Source organism: Lactuca sativa, chromosome 4 (genome assembly GCF_002870075.4).
Source record: "Lactuca sativa cultivar Salinas chromosome 4, Lsat_Salinas_v11, whole genome shotgun sequence".
Classification (NCBI taxonomy): Eukaryota; Viridiplantae; Streptophyta; class Magnoliopsida; order Asterales; family Asteraceae; genus Lactuca; species Lactuca sativa.
Window position 1 is genome coordinate 43,706,603 of NC_056626.2, and position 17,758 is coordinate 43,724,360.

The following is a 17,758-nucleotide window of genomic DNA, read 5'->3' on the forward strand; positions in this document are numbered from 1 at the left end:
TACTGTACTTTGGAAAAAGACAAAATTTCAAGGATGGTCCTTGTGGTATGTCAAAACTAGCAACTTTGTTCCAAAATGGGTTTGGCTCGCAAAGATGGTCCAATAGTTTCGTTTTGTTGCGAGTTTGGTCCAAATTCCTATGAACTTTTTATAATGACGGATTTGCCCCTTATTACTTTATTTTACATTTTTCTTTTATTACGACAATTAAAAAATAATTAAAAATAAAATACACTCTCTCTCTCCCCTCTTCAAGAAAACTCAAGAACACATTCAAAAGAACATGCATGCTGCCCCAACAACCACCATCAGCCGCCACCGACACCACCGTACGCCACCACCACTACCGTCACCTACCAGCGTCTGCTCACCTACCTTTGAGGGTGTTATTCACCAAGCACATAAAAAACACATCAGACATGGAAAATTCACCAGACCTGGAAAATCTTGAAACCATCGCCAACCACCTGATTTTTACACTGAAAAAAAAAACATTACCACTACTACCACCTGCTGGTAGCCATTGTTTTTGTCTAACCACGACTCTCTCACCTTTTGTTCCTCTATCTCTCCTCTCCATAACACCATTTACCAACACCACATCCACTTCCATTAACCATCATCTTACTCGTCGGAAAAAGGCCACAATCGGCAACTCTCTCAAGACGAAAAAGCACCGATTCATGTTCAAATCCAGAAAAAATAACATAGTCCATAATTCCTTTCAACTGAGTTATCAAAACCAATTCAAACCCGAAAATTAAATAAACAAATCAATCAATTTGTGAACCATCAAATCAAACATATAATACAACTTATATCTAAATCGGCGACCACCGCAACAAAGAGAGGGTACTATGGGAGAAGAAAAATGAAGACGACAACAGTGGTCTTCAAAAGGCTCGATGATTTCATCTATCTATCGCCCCTCTTCACTCTGTCGTTCAACCACCACTAAACCTATCCCACTTTTTACTCCCCAAAGATCCGACGACACCCCAAATAAATAAATACCACTAACCACACCCCAGCTTACCCATCCCCATTCTCTTCCCCCTTTTGCTTCTACCTTGACTGGAAGCCAACACAACTAGAATCACCGGTGGAATCATCAACACTAAATCAAGAAAGAAGGTAAAGAAAAAGAATAGATCTGACCCGGGCAGATCGACGTTTCCAGACCGATTTGACTGGAATAAGGTGTGATGTTGGTGGGGATAAAGAAAAATGGAGCACCGGTCCAAGGTGGGGTTTGTTGTCGAAGAACTAGGAAGAAGGGGGAGTTGATGGGGAAGGGCGGTATTATCGCGTCCACAAGTCGATGATGACAATAAGCAGCCGAAAATGGTTGGGAGATGTAATCAAAATCGATGGCGCTAGGGTTTCTAGGAGGTGGTGTCGTCGTCGGAGTCGATGGGTAGTATGTGATGCAGTGACGGTCGATAGTGGCTATGAAGGGGGTTGTGTAGGTGGAGGTCGGAATAAGGAAAGGAGACTGGTGGTGTACGATGGGTATTTTATAAGAGAGAGAGAGAGAGAGAGAGAGAGAGAGTATTTTATTTTTGTTTTATTTTTAATTTTTTTTTTAATTTTTGTAATAAAAGAAAAATGTAAAGTAAAATAATAAGGGGCAAATCTGTCATTATAAAAAAGTTCATAGGAAATTGGACCAAACTCGCAACAAAATGAAACTATTGGACCATCTTTGCGAGCCAAACCCATTTTGGACCAAAGTTGCTAGTTTTGACATACCACAGGGACCATTCTTGCAATTTTGTCTTGGAAAAAACCACATGTTATTCCGACTTCAAACGAATTAGATATGTATGTTTTAAATTTTTCACTGAATAAAAAAAAAAAGCTAAAAAATATAAAATTTCTAGCTTTGATATCCTGACTTTGAGAAACTATAATTCAATGAATATAAACTCAAAAATAACAAAATTATAGTATAAAATCATGTACAAACTATAAACTACACTCTGGAAAAAACCTCATGCCAATTTGACTTTAAATGAATAAAATATGCATGTTTTAAACTTTTCACAGAAACCAGTTGCGGCCCCTAAAACCGCTTCCGATTTCTAACACGGTTCCGATTCTTAAACCCGGTTTACCCGGACCCGAAACCCAGATTACCCGAAACCCAGACCAGTTTAACATGTTCCGGTTCTAACGGTTCCGGTTTCGATTCCTTACCGAAGTCAACCATGTCGACTACATGTACTCAGGGCCTGCCCTAAGGGGTGGGCAAGCTGGGCGACCGCCCCGAGCCTCGCCGATTGGGGCCCCTACAAATAATGATCATTATATATGTATATATAGTTTTTAGTTGAGATAAAAATAATAATGCCGAAAAAATAAAACAAAACTACTTGTAGTTGATTTGGATGAAGCGTGTTAGTGAATGTGTTCCACGTCTAGTGCTGGAACCTTTATCATAGCTACAATTCATTTTTTCTTTTATGTCCTAGGGCTCAACGATTCGCATGTATTCTATTGGTTAAGGAGCAGCAATTACCATCTCTTAGTTTTTTTCTTCCTTTAGTATTAGTATTATTGTTATTAGTTAAAATACCTTAATATTAGTTTTTTTTTTGTTATTAGCACTACTTTATATCTAAGCTTTATGTAACAAAGTATTTTTGTTAATTTGAATTCTAGAGTTCAATCAAATATGATTTAAATTTTTTTTATTGAAAATTTATAAGTATGTAATTTTTTTTACTGAAAATTTATAAGTAATGTACATGCTTTATGTATATCTTTTAGAGATTTTGTCACTACAAACTTTATTTATTAATTTTATTAATTGTAGAACTTGAAACAAGTGCACGACCCTAAAGTAAGTATTATTGCATAAGGAGTGTTATTGAATTAATTTTTAATTTATTAAAATTTTACAAGGTGTTGTATTTCATTAAAAAAAAATCAATATAAGGGTCTCGTTTTTTTGTTTTGCCTCAGGCCTCAAATTGATTTGGACCGGTCCTGCATGCACCTTAAGAATGGGCTAAACATGACCCGATCTATAAACCATACAAATATAGTACTATACACTAAAATTAATAAATCCTTTTAGTTAAAAACATAAAATATATTTTTATTTATCTACCAGAATAATTAGCTTGGAACAAAATAACATGAAGAAACGGAGAGAAAAGAAATTTGTAAAAACATTATGATTTGTGTTTACATGTGATAGAGACATCCAAGCTTTACCCTACTTTGATTAAAGTTGGATAATTTCTAAAGTTTAAATTAGTGGCTAAAAGCTAATAAAGGTTCAACTCACTGATTTAACATCTCTATTGTTCGAATTTCACTCATATTGCAAATGCTTTTTACAAATCTCTCCTAATTGACATCGCATTACTATCTAGGCAAGCTTGTTGTTGCATATAAATCAAATGTCAATAGTGGGTTCCTTATTTTAACAACTTATTATATGTGTTAAGATTTACCAAGTGATTGCTACGGTTCCGAAGAGTACATCGTTAACAATGCTATTTTTACTTCTTTTTTTGTCTTTTTAATTTTCAAATAGAGAAAAACGGTCCATATATAATTTTTTGTATAGAAATAATCCATATCATTTTTTTGGTCATGATGACATTGATAGCCCCTTCCAACTTTCAAATTTTTAATTTTTGGCTTTTTTTTTCTAATTTTTCTGAATTTGGTCCTAACGTGTTTTCGAAAAATTGCAAATTGCTAAACTTTATTTTCCAGGAGTTGTAGTTTTGTAGCCCCTCCTTTTCTATAAATCCAAAACAGAGAACGTAAACTAAACCACCTCCACCTCCATCTCCACCAGTGGCGGAACTGCTAGACTCTAGAAGGGGTTATGGCCCTCCTGATTTTTTGTGTTCTAAATACCATTTATTATAACGTGTAATTATATGCTTTAATATTCTGAAAAATCCCCCCCCCCCTCCCAAGCCCGGGTGTTATTTGGTTATCGGTTTGGTTTTTTGAATTTTTATATTTTAAATCTAATCATAACTAAACCAAATATGGTTTGATTTAATCTATTTTCGTTTTATTTGGTTACGGTTTACTCGGTTCGATTAACCCGTTAAACCGAATAAATTTTGCAGGTAAAAATAAATATTAAACTAAAAGAAAAAAAAAATTTACTGAACTATTAAGTAATCCATATCAGTGCAATGTCATTAATCTTTCAATTAGGTTACATCGGCTTTGCAATTACCACTCATATTAGTGGAATACCAACTCTCTTTCAAGACTAAACTGCACAAGTGGTCCATGTTGTTTGCTCAAAATTATCACGTTGTTCCAAAATGGTTTGGACTAGCACCAGAGGTTAAAGGTTTTCATTTTGTTGCTTGTTTGGTCTAATATGTTTTGATTTTTTCAAAATGACAAATTTGCCCTGTTAATATGATTTTCTTTTTTTCTTATTTTTTTCCTGATTTTCAGATTTAATAAAATAAAAATTATACATAAAAATAAAATAAATCTCTCTCTTATTTATTTTTCTGATTTTTCAGATTTTTCAGATTTAAAAAAATTAAAAAATAAATCTCTCTCTCTCTCTCTTTCTTTCTGTGTGTGTGTGTGTGTGTATTTGAGTGTGTGTTTATCGTGTGAAAATATTCCAGCACAATGCTCTTGAACTTGGAACCCACCTTCAATATCTCACCCGCCATAGCAGTCGTTGGAGCCGGAGGAGACGAGGTCAGACCAAGATCCAGGTGCTCGATGAAACACCTGAAAGAAGAAGGATCGTCATCGCCACCACCTTAACCACAACCGCCTTCAACCCTACCTTCAGCCCTCAACGTCTCCGGCACTACAACCTCCATCAGAAAAATCCTTATCTGAAGACAAAGGGCTCTCTCTCTCTCTCTCTCTCTCTCTCTCTCTCTCTCTCTTTCTCTCTCTCTCCCCCCTCCTTCCCTCGTTAAAGCTTAATGAACAAACCTGGGTAACGGAGAAGACGCAGGGCGGCGACCTAGGGTTTCAGACGCGTCAAGTTTCTCGTTTATCTATTGCATCTATCGCACTTGTGTTATGCTTGTCTAATGGTGGTTGTAATTTCTAGTGGGTGGAGGAGGGGATCTTGATCGAACCTTTCATCCCCAAATCAAAAATCCGACTATTATTTCTAACCTTGAAGATGAAGATAATTGTGATTTATTCCATATTTTGGGGTTTCTCCTCCTACCTCCATGTGGGAGAATTCGGACATCATTCTTCTAAAATTTCATAGGGCAGGAGACATTAGGTTCAAAAACGATGATGGATTCTAGTGTTCAATCTTTCCGATGATGAAACTAATCTTTCAGAAGATGAAACTGTTATGATCTTTGATTCCAAAGAACAAAAAATGGATGTAGGTGACTACAACCAAGGCAAATGTTGTCGGATTACTTTTTTTTCTTTGTCCCACACATTCATCCAAGTTGCATAACTAGTGCTAAAAGCAGAAGATAATGGGGGTGGATAGTTCTTTTAAGGTTTAGAGAGAGAGAGAGAGAGAGAGAGAGAGAGAGAGAGAGAGAAGAGAGAGAGTTTTGTCTTTTTTAATTTTCCTTTCCTTTTACTAAGAAAAATATTTAAATAAATACAAAAAAAATGAAAAAACAAAAAGCAAGGGCAAAATCGTCATTATAAAAAAGTTCAAAGCAAATTGGACCAAACTCACAACAAAATGAAAAGTTTGGACTTCCGGTGCTAGTCCAAACCTTTTTGGACCAAAGTGTCAATTTCCAGCTAACCACGAGGACCATTTGTGTAGTTTTGTCCTCTTTCAAAGTGGACCCCATTAATCGCATCAACTAATTTATAAATTTTAAAATATATTTAAAATAATAATAACTAATATATATATATATCAAAGTTTTTAAAAATCGGATTTTAGTTGAACCGATCTAGAGATCGGTTCAGCTGGTTCGATCGTCGATTCAACTAAGAAAATTTCTATATCTGGCGGTGGTGTGCGTCGGCCTTCGAGTTGTGTACACTTTGAAAATGCTTACTTTTCTTTGGAAATGTGTTGTGTATTTAACGGGGTAACTAAAATTCAATCATACAAGTTCCAAAAATCGATTCAAATGATTTTATGAATAAACCGTTCGGTTCGATTCGGTCCAAATATGATATAAAATTGGTCCTTATTGAACTGCTTTCGTCTCTAGTTCTCAATCCAACTGGTTTTATATATATATATATATATATATATATATATATATATATATATATATATATATATATATATATATATATATATATATATAATATCCATTTTAGAAATACTTTATAAATAACAAATGAATAATTATATATATAGTTTAATTTAAAACCCCCTTAGTGAGCAGTTCCTGCTTGTGATTGGTTGTTTTATTTTTTTATTTTTTTCTTTTCTGCCTTTTTTGTTATTTATCCATTTTTATTTTCTATAGTGGAGTACAGTTGTTCATCAACTGTGCCTCTTCCGTCTACGTGTTCATTTTTTCTGCTTCTTTTGTTCCACCACTGTCATTTTTCTAACAAGATACAATACGTGTTTGTTTCTTCTACATCTCTTTGCTTACTCACCCTTTAATCCTCCACCACTCTTTCGTTGCGTTGTCTTCCCGATTGTTCCACTTTTTTCAGTTTCGTTTCTTCTGCTTCATCTCCCCTCCAACGACCTTGCTTCTCTCTTCCACCACCATCGACGATCTCGATCCTTCCACACCCTACCAAATTCTTCTTATACTCTGATTATCACTCTATCTCTTTCCATTTCATTTCTACTTCCAACAAACCATTGGTGATGCCCTCTCTCACCGTCGAAATTTGATTTCGTCAAAATCGTCACAACAAAAGAAACCTATAGTGGGTCAAACAAGTTATCGCCAGTCTCTCTTTAGATTCTTCAAAGACGTATGGTAAATGGTTATGTGTGTTTTCTCTTTATCTTTTTCTCTATCGCATAAGGTCCTCTTTAACATCAACAATTGTACAAGCAAGTTTAAATTTTGTTTTCTTATAATTTGGAGCCCTAATTTGCTTTCATACATTCTTATACTAAATTGATTATAATTTTCAGCACTAAGTTATCGGGCTTACAGTTTGAGTTTATTGTTTTAGGTACATCAGGGGATTGCGGCAAGGCGAAGACATGATCGTACAGCTCCTCATGTTTTGTTTATGTTTCTGGGAAAACTCTGATATAGACTATTTTGAAAACAAATCTGTAATAACTGTTGGTTTTTAATGTTTTGAAAATTTTTAAATTGGCTTGAATTTTATGGGTGTTACATAAACTCGATAATTCTGATATAGGATAGAGATAGAAAGAAGTACTTTTAAATCACTCCAAGAATTTCAAAGTATTTAAACAAATATGGATTTGAAAATACACACTAGAAAATTGGTAAGTAATACGTACTTTTAATTTATATTTTTTTCACGTATGCTTTCAATATAATGTTTTATAGTTGGTGTATTGGTAATTTGGTATGCGGTTTCAATAACTTTGTTTCACCTTGGTGATTGTAAGTAATATACTGAAACTTGTATGTTTTTTCATGTGGGCAAGATTCTGGAGGTAATCTATATGTAGATCTAAGTATTAATTAATTTCATAGTTCACATCTTATCTGTAGGTTTGGCTGGCTTTTTGACATGTTACAATTTTATAAATACTTAGCTAGGGTTATTAACGCTTCATTATGATGACAAGAAAAGTTTTGTTCCGAAGAAGGTAAATTAATCTCTTTTGTTACTATTATACATCTATAAGAAATACTTTGACTTTGTAAATCCGATCAATTATAATTATAATCTACTTTAACTATAAAATATATTCATTTATAACATCATAATTTGATTTTTTTCAATTCCACTGACATTGAACTTTAAACTTTTGTTTATTAACACATTATCCTTTAAACTCCAGTTAGTCACAACATTCTATTAAATTACAAATAGTCACTTGTGCATAGTTCCTCAAATAAATTGTTATCTTTTTATTAACATGAGCGCATAATATAGACTTCTTTCTTGATTCTGAATTTTTTTATTGTTCTTTATACCCATTTTCTTACCTATTTTGTCTATATTTGCAGGGTGTTACTGAGTCTACGCTTTACATTGGGCTGCTTTTTAGCATGTTTGTTTGGCATTTAGAAGATGGGCTAATTGCCCAACTAAAAGAGAACCAAAGTTATTTGTTTTTGTGTTGAAATTTAAACTTCATTTGTCACTTTGTATCTGTACATTTGATGTTTACAATAACGATATACCATTTGTTAGTATAACTTAGCCAAATGTAAAGCATTGTAAAGTTTGTTGTTATTTCTTGTTTTTTAATAAAAGACTATGAAATACGCTCCAACCCCCAAAACTCCAACACCCGCAACACGGAATTCTTCCCTAGTTTATATGAAATGATGGGCCATAGATTAATTCGAAAGGCTTTCAAAATGTGAAAGGCCTTGTATGATGTGGCAAGCTTTTATGTTTATGTGGCTGCAAGAGCACTTGCTCTTACCAAATAAAGAAATACATTAATATATATATCATATCAGGTTAATCTTTCATGATTTTTTTTATCTTGAAGAGGCAATGCAGACACACAAATTGTAGAGATGAATTAATATAATTTTAATTGTATATAAGGATGATAGAAATAACTGAAGGTTAACTTACATTTGGTTAATTTGTTTTTGCTATTTAATACAAAATATAAAACAACTATAAATTTATATATAAAATGTTAATTCTTATATATATATATATATATATATATATATATATATATATATATATATATATATATATATATATATATATATCTTATTCGGTTTTTTCAGTTTAACCAAAAAAATTAAAATTTAACCAAAACCAAATGAAGTAAAGTATCTTGATTCGGTTAATAAAACAATTAACCAAAAACCAAATAACTCTAACCAAATAAACCAAACATCATTTGGTTTGTTTTTGGTTTTTCATCACACCCCTAAGCCCACCTAACAATTTAATCGGTAATCATGGAGATTAATCTTAAATAATAATAATAATAATAATAATAATAATAATAATAAAATACAATACAATAAAAACTCTTTACTTACGTTTAGGAAACTTATCGGTTAGAAAACTAATATAATTACTTAGGAAACTTATTAAAAAGAAAATTAATTGAATATTAAATTACATAAATTAACTCTATAAGATACCAAAAACCACATTTAATTCAAATCGTCATACCCAAAGAAAACCTAAAAAGGGCCAACCGCATGTTGAACCGTTTTGTCGGAGTTCATTGATACCACCAAAATCAGAAGATTCCGACTAGATCTTCTTGGATTTGGAAACATATGTCTTCCACCGAGTTACCAAACATATATGCTTGCTATTTCTACTCTTTGCCGCCTTCTTGCTCTCATTCTCTCTTTGAGGATTCGTCGGAAAGAACCGCTTGCTTTCTCTCTTTCTCTCTTCGATGCCAACTTCCTGCTCTCACTCTCTCCTCTCTGATATCCGAATAAAACACCCGATTCTTTTAGTATCGTTGGATTAAACCACATCCCCGGGGTGAAGGTTTGCACTCCATCTTTCTCTCTCTTTCAAAGCTACCACTCTCAGTATAATCATTTGAATATAGTTGATTGTATATACTGAACATTGACTAGTCTTGGTAACAGAGAAAGTTAGAAAAAAAAACGAACCTAAAGGTATGTTGTAAACTAATTAGAATATATGATAAAATGTATGAAGAATAATCTGGAAGTTGCCCAAAAAACATTTCATAAGGAGACTTCCCAAAAACATTTCATAAGGAGACTTCCCTAAAGTATACATAGTAGGAATGCGATTAATAACGTAAGTGGCAGTATGAACAGATTCTCCGTAAAACATATTAGGAACCTTAGCAGAGACTAGCAAGGATCTTACAGTTTCTAGGAGATGTCGATGTTTTCTTTCTGTAACACCATTCTGCTGAGGAGTGTCTGTACAAGATGATTGATGCACAATGCCATCAGATGCGAATAACTGTTTAAAATCATTGGAGGTAAATTCTTCTACCAAATCACATCGAAAACATTTTATGATAGCAGAGTGTTAAGTCTTGACAAGTGCTCTGAATTCACTATATATGGTGAAAATATCAGACTCGCGCTTCATAAAATAAACCCACGTATAACGAGTTTAATCATCAATGAATGAAACATAATACTTAGCTACCTATTTAGAGGTGATCGGAGATGGACCCTACACATCAGAATGCACGATATCAAAGGGAGCAACATAACGAGTGGCACTTTTATTAAACGGTAAAGCAGAAAATTTTTCCAGTTTACAACCACAACAATTTGAAATATAATCAGTTTTCAAAGAACCCAACACACCTTTGGAAACCTAAAACTGTAAATGAGACGTTGACGCATGTCCCAAACGAGAATGCCAAGGATAAAAAACAAACAACGAAGGGTCTAAATGAAAAGACGACAAATTGACACTAGATGCAACAACATTAGAAACATGTACCTACTCCAAAACATAAATCTCCCAAAGTACATGGCCTACCCCAATCAACCTCCGAGACCGAATGTCATGTATACAACAAAATGAATCAAAAAAGTAGACCTGTCTACTAGATTTACACAATTGACTGACTGATGCAAGATTTAAAGCAAGTGTGGGAATGTAATACATATTTGTTAAATATATATAAGGAGTGACAATAGAACTGACACCCTCTATTGACATAGGTGTAGCACTAGCAGACATAACAGAGACATGTGTACGGGATGATAACGAAACACAAGATGAAAAATGTGGTGACATGTAATGAGATGCAGTAGAATCCAGTATCCACAAGGATGAATGAATATGTGACGTGTTGGATGAAGACAGACCTAAGTAAGACATGGAAGTTGACATGACATTTGGATTGGAAGCAATGAACCGTTTAAACTGCTCAACAATCTAGGGATCCAAGGCTGATAGCGGTGTAAAATCAGTTTCATTTTGAACTGAAGGTTTAGCAGCAGCGTACTGTGGTTGCCTAAAAGATGAAAATGAGGGACGAGACTGTCTAGAATACATGTTATTGTTGTTGTTTAGCAGCACTTGCTCTTACCAAATAAAGAAATACATTAATATATATCATATCAGCGTACTGTAGGTGATCTAGTTTTTTGTTGTTGTTGATTTCCATTGCTTATCAGCAAAGGACAATTTGCCTTCCAATGGTTCTTCTTCTTACAGAATGCAACTTTGGGACGATTCTGGTTTGAAGACTGAGGTCGTTAAGGAACAACAAAGACAGCAGGAGTGGTTGTCTTGGGACCTTTGTCAGCGTGAAACTTGATACGAGTTTCTTCAGTAATCAACTCGTGAACAACCGAATCAACAGCGTGAAGAAGTTTGCGATGCAAGATTGATCCACGAATCCTTCAAAATTTGAATGTATGCCATTAAGAAATGAACCAAACATTGATCTTCCCTTCTATTAATATAAGGATAAAAAGTCTTCAACACATCAGGTTTTATAAGACCCAAATGATCCCACAAATCTAACATGGCTGCATAAAGTTCCTGATAAGATTGTTCTGATGGAGAGCTCGAATATCAAACTCTAAACGATATTGATTTTCAAAGTTAGCCTAAGTATACAACCTAGCCAAGTGATCCCAAACCTCCTTTACTATGTCATACTTCGCAAATTGAGTACCATTGGACTAGATAACAGAATTATTAATCCAAGTAATGATCTTGGGATTATCAGTCTCCCATGAATCCAATAAGATTGCATAATTAGCAGCCTTCTCATCTTTTGGTTTCTTCTTATTACCTGTAACAATCCCGCAAATAGTCTTGCCTCGTAAGAAATTTTTCATAACATAACTCCAATAGGCATAGTTTTTCCCATTTGGTTGGATACTAATGGACTGAAGAGAATCATCTCTTAGGGACTTATTTTTATATCAGTAAAATGAGAATAACAAAAACAAAAGTGAGTATGAGTAGCAGCAAAAACAATCAAGATCTCGAAATCAACAAAACCAATAGACGAAACGAAACCCTCCAAAAATCGACGAAATAAACAAATCAAATCAAACGAATATATAAACGAGCAAGAAAACCATACCCAAAATTGCAAAAAATTTCAAAGATGTGTCTGCTATAATTCACCCCCCAAAATGAAAATACAGATGATCAAACCAAGCTCTGATACCATGTAAACTAGCAAGACATAAAACGGTCTGGGTTTTATATTATTATCAAATGATAAGTAAAAGGTACGATGAAAGGAAAAGACATAATATATAGACTATCTAATTAGGGTTTTCTAGCTAATGGGCCAACATAAAACCCAATACAAAATAAAACCCATAATCTTGATAGGCTAACGGTGTCGCGTTTTCTAGGCAAATCCTATTCTTATTGTAAAGCCCTTAATCCATTAATACATGAAATATAACTTTCCATAAACCCTCAAATGAGGTTCTTAATGTAAGGTTTTGAACATAGTATCTAAGAACATATAACAACGGAAGCATATAACAATTTTCTTGGCAAATGTTCAAGTAAACCTACAAGGATCCTACAGTTCATACTATTATTGCAACTACGTGATAAATAAGAAAACATACCTCTATGTTGGCCCAAAGATCTTCTAACTTGTGATCTTGTTCATGCCACCTTTTCTTGGATGCCAAGGATCCAAAGAAGAATCTCTCTTATGGAATCTCACCTAAGAACTCCAAATGGGCAAAGCAATAAACCCTAGCAGAGTGGAGAGGAAAATGAAATTTATAAACCCTAGAAGGGATTATTTTAGTTCACTTTGGGTAGAGCAAGGGGATGCTAAGAATTCTAGGGTTAGGAGCATCTAGGGTTTGATCTCTAGCTCTTAGTTGATTAGAGCCAAAGGAATTTCCTTACCGTTGAATCCACCCCATGGAGTGTTTTTATTAATTAGACCTTTTAATTAATTAACATCCAATCCCTATAGCTAATTAACTTCCAATTAATTTTGCTTCTAATTTATAACACCTGTATCCTTATGTATAACTCTTTAAGGTTTAATTTATCATTTTCTGCATTTTTATGTCCTACGTTGAGCGTATGATAGCCCCTACGTTGAGCATAGGTGGAAGATATCATGTAGGGGTTTAATGACCTACGCTAAGCATAGGTTGAGTTACGTCGAGCGTAGGTGCGCTACACCAAAACCATAATTCTTGGGGTTGTGAGCCCTATTTAAAGGCTCTAACTCCTTGAGACTATCTCTCCATGCTCAACCTTCACCCTCTTAATTAGTCATATTGAAACCCTAGCCACCTTGTGAGAGTTTTGAGGCTTTAGGGTGTTCTTGTGTGCATCTTTGAAGGAGGAATTCATTGGAGAAGCACTTGGGAGCTCCAGGCTTTGTAGATCCATATTTTTCATCCCATAATCCACCTCCAGAAGGTATAAATTCTCCATCTTGGTGTTCTTTCATGCTAGATCTATTTTGGTCATGAGTTTATATGCTTTTGTCCCATAATCTTGGTCTTTGAGAGTACGACTTACTTCATATCATTTGAATGCCATTTCCAGATGTTTTAGGGTTTTTAAGTCATAAAAATTAGAGCTTGGTCATTCTTCAACATTAGAGTACTTATGGACTTAAGTTTTGATTTTATTGCTCTTTGTTAGCATGCAAATGGATAAAGATGGAGACTTTATCCATCAGAATGTTCATTTAGTTCACATCTGAAAGATTGAGGACCTAACTTTCTGTATTAAGAGCTTAATGAGATTTTTGGACATCAGATGGCTACAATGAGCATAGATTTCTCTACGTTAAGCGTAGCGTGGTTTTGGCCCGTTTTTCATCTGGAGCTCTACGATAAGCGTAGAGGAGCATGTACGTTGAGCGTAGGTCAACTGAAGGTTGACTGTTAACTTTTTGAATAGTTTGACTCTTGTTCAATTGGGGTGGGTTTTAGTCTTGGAAATGAAAATGGTCTTTTGTCGTAATGATGGTTAGTGATGAACCAAGACCCTTTGAATGCTTTTTATTACCTTAATTATTTATTAGGGTTTTATTATGTATATGTTTAGCGCAAGGAGTTCCAATATTAGTAGCTCGAGTGTTTGATTTCCTGTTTGCATATTGAGGTGAGTTTTCTCACTATACTATGTAGGTTGTTGGACTGTCTTTGTGACTCTTTCATGAAAGATATGGTTGGATCACAACACTTGTATGAAGGACTATGGTTGGATCATAATACATGTATGAAAGACTGTGGTTGGAGCACAACACTTGTATGAAAGACTGTGGTTAGATCACAACACTTTTTTGTCTTTATGACTTACATGGAAGAGCCTGGTTGGATCATGACAAAAAGGTTAGAGATGGGTTATAATCTGGAAGTGACTGTAAGACTATGGTTGGATCATAGAATTCACATAGGGTTGAAATACACCCCTAGGGTTGGACCCACTTATATGTATGGTATGTAGTATTTTAGGGAACCCACTAATCTTTGTGCTTATGGTTTTGTGTTTTAAACATTTCCAAGTACTTCTAGTTCCAAAGGGAAGGGCTCAACTTAACTGCACAACATCCACTGATAACTTTTCCGCATTATTTGTTACTATTCTACTCTGATGATTGAGAGACAATTTTACCATGATTGATTTTGGAAAAAAATTTGTATGGATTTGATAGGATGAAAATGAAAATTTTTATTACTATTTTTGGGATGTTACATAATTAATTTATCATAAAATGACAATTTAATAAACTAATGTCTCCTAAATTATTTTTGTCTTTTAATTGCTTAGTTCGGTCTTAAGGGTAACCCAAAAGGACTCTGTTATTATTAGAAATGTTACCAATAGTTATGACCTTGGACACTATTTCCAACGCTTAATGGATAAAGTTTCCAATTTTATCCTCATGCAAGCCCAAATCAAGCATCATGCCAAACCCTAGATCTAAAGAATACCAAAATGACAAGGATTTGATGCATGGCTCAAACAAGACTGGAGCATGCATTCATTTCACCTCAAAAGGTATAGAAACCAATCTCAAGTAACATTTAGACATGGAGTTTTCCAAACTCCATAGAAAACATGACAAAAGGAGAACAAATATGCTTATAATGCTAGATCTAGCAATCAACAACCATAAATATATGAGCTTTATAACTTTGAAAGCTTAATGAAGTGTCTAGAAGGTAGGAAATTTATGGATCTCGATTCCCTTGTCACCAAAATGGCTTGCTTATTATTCAGGCTCCACACAAAAGCTATCTGTAACGTCCTAAAAATTAAGGCTTATTATTCAGGCTCCACTAATCCATACTCTCGGATTAATGATGAATGATTATGCCTAATCCATACTCTCGGACTAGGGACAATGACTATGTCTAATCCATGCTCCCGGATCAATGACATATACTAAGGTTTTATTCTCTGAGTATAATTCACTCGTACTCGTAAGAAAACACTACCCAATGTTCCTCATAATTAATTTAGGTTTACTCTTTATCCTAAATCAGCATATATAATCAGGTATGTTCTTTAATAAGTATCTCAGGCAACATCAAATAATTCGCACATAAACATATATTTAATACTTCAATTGATACTTGTATTAAAATCACGTTCATGAAAGGGACTATGAACTCACACATAAACTCTTCAACATATATTTAATATTTTAATTAATACTTGTATTAAAATCATGTTCATGAAAGGGACTATGCACCCACTTGAAAAGGTGGTGATTCCGAACTCAGACAATGTTTCGCTTCTTAAAAATAATTTCCTTCGACGAAACCTAGTATTATTACCACTAGAGTTTAGTCTATTATTTTGTCGAGACTAATTAATAGTCTAGCTATTATTACTATTATATAAGCGTTAAACAATACTTATATAACCCATAATAATAGCTCAAGTACTTATTATAAGTTCCTAATAACGTTACTATAATTAAACAAAAACTATATTAAACATAGCGTAGGCGTAGCTCACTTACAACAGGTTTTATAGAAAACCGGGCTTTGCTTGGAGCAGCATTCCCGAGCCGAAAATCTCTTCTTCTCGGAGCTGGCGAGCACTCCGGGGCTTCCGCCTCGTCCTAGGGAGGTTCCCTAGGCTTTTCATGGGGTTTTGGGGCTAGAGAGAGGTTCTAGAGAGAGAGAGTAAAAAGAAGAAAGAATGGGAAACGTGTGAAGAAAATGATGCTGGGAGAGGTTCTATTTATATGGTGAAAATGGCTGAACTTGGTGCCACATGTCACCATCTAGTGGAAAGACTTGGGGAGAAAGCAATGGCCAAGATTGTGTCACATCACACATTTTCACACAGCACACTTCCGACTTCTAAAATCCGTAACTTTCACATACGACCTCCGTTTTTTATGTTCTTTATATCCACGCGTAGATAAAAATAAGATCTACAACTTTCATTTTGACTCCGTCGGCAAATTCTCGACCGATCTTCAATTCAACAGTACGAGGAGATTATACTCTTAAATCTCCGCGTAAAATTAATAACTTCTACATACGGACTCTGTTTTCGTCTGTCTTTTTACCGTTGAGTTCCTATTAATGAGATCTTCAATTCTCATTTATGTCGCGTAGGCCAAAAACCGCTCAAACTAAAATTCGAGTTTCGGGTCGTGCACTGCTATGTCAAATCTTAGAAAATTCATAACTTCCTCATACGAACTCAGATTTGGGCGTTCTTTTTTTGTATGTTCTCGGTTTAACATATACTAAAACTTTTATTTGGATCGATAAGGATAAAAAGTCCTTTATCAAAAATCCACTATTTACGTCTCCCGGTGTCGTACCGGTTTTGCCGTAAAACTTCGACGAGCCATAACTTCTTCGTTATAACTCGGATTTCGGCGTTCTTTATATGTACGGAACCCTTGAGACATATTAAAAAACTTGGTTCAGATTATTTATTCTAAATAATCTTATGTCGAAAAGTCGTTTTTGACCCCTATTATCTCTAAATTGACTAGCTCGGATCTACGGGCGTTACACCCCGCCCGATATATATATATATATATATATATATATATATATATATATATATATATATATATATATATGCAAGAGTCACGCAAACAACTAGAATTCTAATCATAATAAACTATGGGACAACATTGGTTCTTTCGACCCGCCAAACACAGTGACGAAACTCACCTCAGTATAATTATCAGGCCCCGCCCGGTATACATACAAACACATAAACACATGCAAGACTCACAAAGATAATTAGCATACAATATAATCATCAGGCCCCGCCCAGTATATATATATATATATATATATATATATATATATATATATATATATATATATATATATATATATATATATATATCAGATAGCATATATGCAAGAGTCACGCAGACAACTAGAATTCTAATCATAATAAACTATGGGCCAACATTGGTTCTTTCGACCCGCCAAACACAGTGAGGAAACTCACCTCAAGCTACTGAGTCTGTCAGATAAAATCTCGGTCTGCTAATCCGAAAAAATCTACGCGCTAACACCATGAAATAACATCCAATTAATAAATAGATCTCAACCCATATTCAAGAACCTAAATTACTTGTCCAACATCCAAGGTAAAATACCATTTTACCATTTTCTTACTTGGCTCAAAACCATGGTCCAACCCATTTGCTCAAAAAGCCAAAATTCCTAAACGGCATCCTAAAACCCAATATGACCCAACTTCCTAAATGGTCCTAAAACCCATCATGGCCTAAATC